This window comes from Leuresthes tenuis, unplaced genomic scaffold (genome assembly GCF_036924035.1).
Source record: "Leuresthes tenuis unplaced genomic scaffold, fLeuTen1.0.hap1 SCAF_1, whole genome shotgun sequence".
NCBI classification, from domain to species: domain Eukaryota; kingdom Metazoa; phylum Chordata; class Actinopteri; order Atheriniformes; family Atherinopsidae; genus Leuresthes; species Leuresthes tenuis.
In genome coordinates, this window is record NW_027325355.1 from 10135587 (window position 1) to 10143414 (window position 7828).

Here is a 7828-nt window from a genome sequence, read left to right on the forward strand (position 1 = left end):
GCAGTCATACATCTACACACAAGAATGAAATAAACAGAGTTGGAGCAAGCAAAGACCTTCCGCGTGTGAGGCGAACATGATAACCGCTACACTACGGAAACTGTTGCCGTGCCTACTGTTGAGAATTCCAACAGACAAATAATAGATAGATTTATCCATTATCATTTTTTAGTTGATGTTAATCATCAAAAAGTCCATTTTAATCATTCTTTTGGAAAGTAGTGTTTCTACCATGTTTGAGAGAAAATGGCCTGGGTGTGCAGGCTTTTGAGTAGTCAAACCCCAGCTGGTCGAGGCGGGTGGCCACCCTTCCTGAGTCTGGTCCTGCCAGAGGTTTCTTCCTGTTAAAAGGGAGTCGTTCCTTTCCACAGTCGCTCAGGCTCGCTCAGGACGGGAGATTGGACTGAAGACAAGTTTAGAGAGAGAGAGAGAAAGAGAAAAACAATAACAATAAAAAAAGATCTGTCAGTCTATCAGACCATTCCACAGCTGTACTTTCTTACCGCCCGTAACCAAGCGAGAGGAAGAATGCGCGCTAATTACTGCACCCGTCCCGCTCATAGACGTCACTTTTTTCTTGACGCATTTGGCGCGACCCAGATTCCAACGACACTGGAGCGGGACTGCGGAGCGGGGGTCTGACTCTGAGGTAAGTGCAACTTCTTTTTTGGGCAATAGTCCCATGCAGAGAGTAAGCCATCAAGTTGGATAATGGAGCAGTGGGCTATGTTGTTGATCTCATCAAACCAAGTCGAACTTTCTGCCCTTCATGGTGCTGATTTCCTGCTATTTCTCCCCATTTATCTCATCCCTCTACCCAGTGCTGTCAGCTCCTTTTGATCCAGACCCACTGACTGATTTCCTAACTTATGACATGAGGTTACCGTGGCTTGTGTGTCACCAACTCAGCAGTTTTCGAGAGTTTCCGAGTCGGGAATTAAAACACAGGGACTGTACCGTATTTTCACGACCATAAGGCGCACATAAAAGTTTTAGATTTTCTTCAAAATGTGCAGCGCGCCTTATAGTGCAGTGCGCCCTGTCAGACAGTGTCTCACACCTGCGCAGGAGTGTTGTTGTAAGGCGGACATAGTAGAGAACACCATGAGAACGTTAAAGGGTGAAGTGGGAGCGTTGATTGTACCGGTATATAAAAGTAAAGGGGTGTGTGTTTAAACTGAAGGCCATCAACTACGCGGAGGAACATGGGAATCGAGCAGCCGCGAGAGAATTTAAGATCAACGGATCGATGGTTCGCAAGTGGAGGAAGCTGGAAAACGAGCTCCGACAGGTGAAGAAGACGCAGCTGAGTTTCCGTGGAAATAAGGAGAGGTGGCCCAAGTTGGAGGAAAGACTCGAGCAGTGGATCATCGAGCAAAGAACGAGTGGGAGAAGCGTTTCGACGGTCACCATTCGACTTAAAGCGGCAACGCTAGCAGAAGAAATGAAAATCGAACATTTCCAAGGAGGTCCGTCTTGGTGCTTTCGTTTCATGAAACGGTGCCATTTTTCCATCCGGACCAGGACTACAGTAGCGCAGAAACTTCCAGCGGATTATAATGAAAAGCTGGCCAGCTTCCGCTCCTACTGCTTTAAACATATCACCGATAAACACATCCAGCCCAGCCACATCACTAATATGGATGATGGATATGGACTTTCGACATCACGGTGAGTCACACTGTGGAGAAGACTGGGACCAGCGCGGTAGCGATACGCACAACGGGGTACGAGAAGTCTTCTTTTACTGTTGTGCTAGGCTGCCATGCTAATGGACAGAAACTGCCGCCTATGGTGATTTTTAAGAGAAAGACTTTGCCTAAAGAGAAGTTTCCAGCTGGAGTTATCAGTAAGGCAAATGAAAAGGGCTGGATGGATGAGGAAATGATGAAAGAGTGGCTGCGGGAGGTGTATGTAAGAAGACCAGGTGGTTTTTTCCACGCATCGCCATCGCTGTTGATCTGTGACTCTATGCGTGCCCATCTCACAGCCGATGTGAAAACACAAGTTAAGCAAACGAACTCTGAGCTTGCTATCATTCCGGGAGGCCTGACAAAGGAACTCCAACCGCTGGACATTGGTGTGAATCGGCCGTTCAAAGTCAGACTGCGAGCGGCGTGGGAGCAATGGATGACTGATGGAGACCATAGTTTCACTAAGGGTGGAAGGCAACGCCGGGCAAGTTACGCCACAGCTTGTGAGTGGATTGTAGATGCTTGGGCTAACGTGTCTGCTAGCACTGTTGTTCGAGCTTTCGCAAAAGCCGGCATCATTTCCAAGGAGCCACACGGCTTTTACAGTGAAGACAGTGAACCTGGCATGTTTGATGGAGATTTAGCACAGCTGTTCAATGCAGAAACAGAAGATGAAGACTTCGATGGGTTTGAGTTATGACGCACACTTGCTTGTTCAACCGTGTTTTAAATAAAGCACAAACAAACTCAGTTTTGCTCCCGATCTATTTTTAAATACAAAAACTTGTATGCTTGTGTGGATTGTATATAAAACTCACGCCCTATAATTAGGTGCGCCTTATGTGTGTTAAAAACACAGTAACGGCACACCACTGAGACTGCGCCTTTTAGTACGGTGCGCCGTATGGTCGTGAAAAAACGGTATATTTCTACGGGCTCCACCCACGCTGTGGAATGGCTTCTCCACGGCCTGCGGCGTCGGTCGCTTTCCACCGGGTGCACCGGCTTTTTAATGTATGTTCTCCCCTCCTGATTTAAATAAACACTTTTTTGATGTATCTCCAACTTTAAATAACTTAATTATTCAATTCAAGATCAAGGCAAAACTTGTGCAATATAAATAATCAACATCTCTCTAAAATATTTTTTCTAGGACAAGAACCAATCTGAAGTTGTGACTCTCCTGGCAAGTGAGTGTGATGAATGGGGACAAATCTACCCCCTGCTGAGCCACTTGGCAGCAGTTGCGCTGGTCAACCCAGTTTCCAGGGTAAACTGTGAGAGAGACTTCTCCACAATGAATCGAGTAAGGCAAAATGGCATGACCAGAGTTTCTGAGTGGTGTGCCTAATATTTAATCCATTTACAGGGAACTGGATACATAACCAGACTAGGGTACAAAATGTGTGTTCCAAAGGCACCTCCTGCTTTCATTCCTTTTGATTAATTGCAGTTATCTTCATTTTTAGGTGAAATCAGACCTCCCTAATAAACTTCAGCAACTGAGTTAGTTTTTGGTATTGTTTTATTCTGAATTAAATTTAAAATACTTCTGATATGCCTTTGTAAGTTCTTATTTATCAACGTATGTTCATATACAGCAATTTATATCCATGGTCTCAAAATGCACTTAAGTGTGATCCATCAGGCTTAAAAACGTACACACACATTAAAACCCCCGAGGGTCAGAGACTCTCCCACCACAGTCTCCTAAAATCCTGGGAAACACTTGATCAAACAACTGCAGAGTAGTGCGATCAAACAACACTGACTCAGTGGCGCAATAAGAGGCTGAAGAGGCAGGACAGTAGCATTCTGCTGCAAGGGGTCAACCTGCCTGACTCCCCAGAGTACAGCTGGACAGGCAGTGGATAAGCAGAAGTCAGCAGCTCAGAGGCAGGTGTTCAGTCAGCCACCACCTCCAGCTCCTGTACTTTTAAGCCCCTTCATTGTGCCAGTTGTGTTTGTCATCCCAACTGGAAACAAACAGATTGTGCCGTCTGGTCCCCTGCCCTCACCTCCGCCAACCCGGAGAGCGTAAGTGCACCCGCACAGTGGAAAAAAACTAATGCCGTCAGTGCCACCTGCCGCGCATAAAAGAAAATGGCCATGGGCAGTATTATGGGAATATATACTGTCCCAAAAATAACAGAATGTCTCTGGAAGAATGGATGCAGGAGATGAGGAGAAAGAGGGAGGAAGAAAAAAAATGGTTTCAGATCATTCTTTACATGTCAATATGCATGTAAATAGTTTTAAAAGAAAAAAAATGTCTTAATTTACTGTTTACTGTAAATTAGTTTCTTTTGTTAATTTATTGTATTTATTTTGTTTTGTTTTAGTTATCTTTTTATTCTATTTTATATTGTTTCTTGTTCTAAATGACTTAATAAAGAAAGAAATTAATAATTTTAAACATTTTCCATTTTTTGTGTATTTATTGTATGTATTTTATTTAGGTATTTATCATTTCTTTATTCATTCTATTTTATTATTATTATTGTACTCTTGTTGCTCTTGTTGTAATGTTTCCTAAATTCAATTATTTTCTATATTTGTTAATTTATTGCTTTTACTTTATTTGTTATTTGTCATTTATTTTTTCTATTTTGAATTTAATTTATTCCTGTTTTTATTGCTTCAGGTTTAATTTCACACGTGTTTCTGAGTGTTTGTGTGTGTGTGAAATTAGTAATAAATTTGTTACATTTCAGTGAGTGTCTTCAGTTTTTTTCAACTCATTCATAGAAGACGACTACAATGTTGCAGTACTCAATTCAGAAATGTAAAAATGACATTTTGTAACACTTGGTAAAAGTTTGTCTCATGTCTAATGATGGAATCGAACCGGCGACCTTTGGATCGAGAGCCTCCTACACTATTCTACAGCAGTGTCAAGTTAGCTTAGATTTCTCAAATCAATACACCAGACTGTGTGCTTTTACTTGAAATGGACAGCAGAAACACAAATAACTTTCCACAAATAAAGTTCCTTCCATTTTTTTCCACTCATTTTCTCAAAACGTCTTCTTTTCCTTCATTTTTCTCCTTCACCCTTTTCCCTCTTCTTCCGCCTCAAATACAGACTACTGCTCCTCTGCTTCAGCTCAGTCGGCAGAGCATCAGACGTCTAATTTGAGGATCCACAAGTCCCTGTTCAGGTGTATAAATTTAATCTGCCACTTAAACTGTGCTTCCCTCTATGCCTGCACTCCATTTCTACACTGTCACCTCTGACAGAGCCTGGCTAATGGTGTTTCTTCTATGTAGCTTATTGTTAGCTTTGCTGTTAGCTGCATCGTTATATCCTCATTTGTAAGTTGCTTTGGATAAAAGCTAAATGCATAAACATAAAGTCATAAAGTCGACAGTTGAACACATTTTAAAAACATACGTGAACAACTAATTCACACAATAGTCTCATCTTTCAACTCCACTTTCCTCTGGTTCAGCTTGTATATGAACAGTTCCGCAGTTAAAAGCTAAAATCACAAAGCAGAGTGGAGCTTCTGTGTTCCCTGAGGACTGACTGATCTCCGCAGTGAATTCATCTCTTCCCAGGATGCTGTTTCCACTGGAGCTTTTCCCTGCTCCAGTCTCCCCAACAATTAATATTTGTTGTGATCTGATGCCATTAAAAGTAAAAACAAGTTGAATTCAGTAAAAATAACAAGTAAAGAATGAAGATTGAACGGATATAAACTGATGTGAAAAACTGTTCCATGTAAGTGTTACTACCTTATGCTCTCAGAATTTATATTTTTCTTTGAACAAGTCTATCAGGGGAGAGCGCAAACGCAGTCCCCCACTACCACAAATTAAGCAGTTGAAATTCCCACATTTGGGGAATTCACAAAGGTCAGAACAGCCTCAGTGCAATGGCTGAGCCTCACCTTGGGAGAACCATCTTCTTGATCATGGTGTCTCCCCTGCCAAGTAAGTATGAGTTGTTCAGCTCACTGAGGGGGGAGTCACTCACACACATACTGAGCACACTGACGGTGCTAACAGTCTATAAGCTAACTACACCAGAGGTTACAGAGGCTGGGATTCTACATATATGTACAGAGGAAGCAGGTTTGTTAAAAAAAAAGAGTGAAATTGTTATAATTGGCTTTGATCTTAGACATTATAAATTCATATTCTGTATTTTCCTAAATAACCTATGTTCCTAGCTGGTACTTTTCCACTCTGCTCATACTGCACAACAGATTACCTTAAATGGTCCAAGACCTTAGAAGGACATAAACAACTGGGTCAGACAAAACATCTCTATTAGGGCAGATAGGTCTGGTCCATTAGATCCACGCCTAAAACAGCACTCACACACACACACATTGTTTATCACATCCAAAGAACACAACAAGGACAGCAGCTGGCCGGAGCATGTCACCCAAAACTGGCCAATTATACTCTGACAAGTGTGAAAACAACTTCTGTGAGATAAAGCTGAATATAAATATGACATGTTTCCGGATAACGGGGCTCGGCCTGACGGATTTCCTGCGGGAGCTCTGGCACTCCGAGTCCAGCGCTGCAATATACTTTACATGTGACCACTAATAAATACTTTTTTAATAAACGATTTCTCCAGCTTGTTCTTGAGCTTCCAATGAAAAAATCGGGCTAACAATTGGTGCCGTGACCCGGATTGGCTGACTCTGAGACCGTGTCCGATCGAGGACTTCCGGAGCTGGTTGGAGGGGACCCTTCTTCAGACAATTCAAGGCGCCTAAAACACAAGGTGAGCAGAAAACCTCTTGTATCAGGATATGTGAAATTTCTGCACATTGGTCATTCTAATCTAAATTGTCTGAATTAGGATGTCCTCCGATCACTAAATCAAAAGCACAAAATTTGTGTCTGCAGGTTTACTAGGTGGTCACATGTAAAGTATAAACACAGTCTCACATAGGGAGAGTCATATGTGTCCTAGTTTAGTACAATTTGGCCGAATAAAAGACATAAATTTAGATAACATGATTCATCTCTGTCTTCTGAACTGAATAGGAATTAGATGCCAAAGGGCGGGGGTCTATTAGTCCGCTATCGCGGTGTGAGTAATCTCGGTATTACTGCACGACCGGATGTGAGTAATTTCTGTGCAAGAGACACTTGGACCTTTATCTGCCATCGGCGGTGGGTCTGTATTACTTCACAATAGACTGTGTGGGTAATTTCTGCGCATAAGGGCGCTTGGACCTTTATCTGCAATCGGCGGTGGGTCTGTATTACTTCACGTTTGGTGGTTGGACTGTAAAATCCACGATCGGCGGTGTGTCTGTTTTTTTCCTTCTTTCTGTTTTTTTTCTCTTTCCGCAATCAGCGGTGGTTCTGCAGTTGTTGTGCATAGACGATATACTAAGGGTTTATCTCTGCATAAGGACACAGGGCTAAGTTTTATTATTTTTCATGAAAATGTGGGGTGGTTTGCTACTTGGTTGATATTTTACTGTGTTAGTGGAAGTGTATCGAGCAGTCGAGACTGATCGAGAATTCCTACACTGACACAGATCTCAAGTGGTTCTGTAAAAGGGGGGCATGGGACTACAAATTAAAGGGGAATTTAGTTAGGGTGTTACAGAGATTGGTGAATTAAAACGAGTGAAGAGACTGGGAGAACCCCCAGCGATCAAGCGCACAGAGGAAAAGATTCTGTGTAGAAGCTTCTTGGTCGGGTCCAACACTCGGGCATTGCGCCATTCACCCATTCTGATTAACACGTGTAAAACATTTAAACATGTCACAAATCATAGTTGAGAAGTGGAAAACAGGTAAACCCGGCTCATTGGGGTCGGTATTGTTTAACACCTTGACTAGATGGATAAAAAAGGTTCGAAGAGAAGATGAAAAAGGAGGGACTGAGAGAGTTGTGAACTGGACGAGAGAAATGCAAGAGAGAGGAATGTTTGGGGGGTGTGAAAGTGCTCCACCGCTACTGAGGGATTTCTCCATGTTTTCAAAACAAGCAACAGGCAGTAAGAATCAAGCAACAGCAAAACTAAAGGAGGCAGGTTTATTCCAGAAAGCAAGGGCAGATAAAGACGAAAAAAAAAACATTTCTTGCAGACTGTCAGCATTTTTAGGAGAAGTTAAATTCTCTATTCAGACGCAGTCCTCTGCACCTCTACCAC

At 42.5% G+C, this 7828-nt stretch overlaps 1 non-coding gene across 1 annotated transcript; it reads right to left on the bottom strand.

The window, feature by feature from the left end:
* Window positions 1-5474: 5474 nt before the first annotated feature.
* On the bottom strand, window positions 5475-5638 carry LOC140297489 (U1 spliceosomal RNA). The gene has a single exon (XR_011913219.1). It is a non-coding gene; the product is annotated as a U1 spliceosomal RNA (small nuclear RNA).
* Window positions 5639-7828: the final 2190 nt, after the last annotated feature.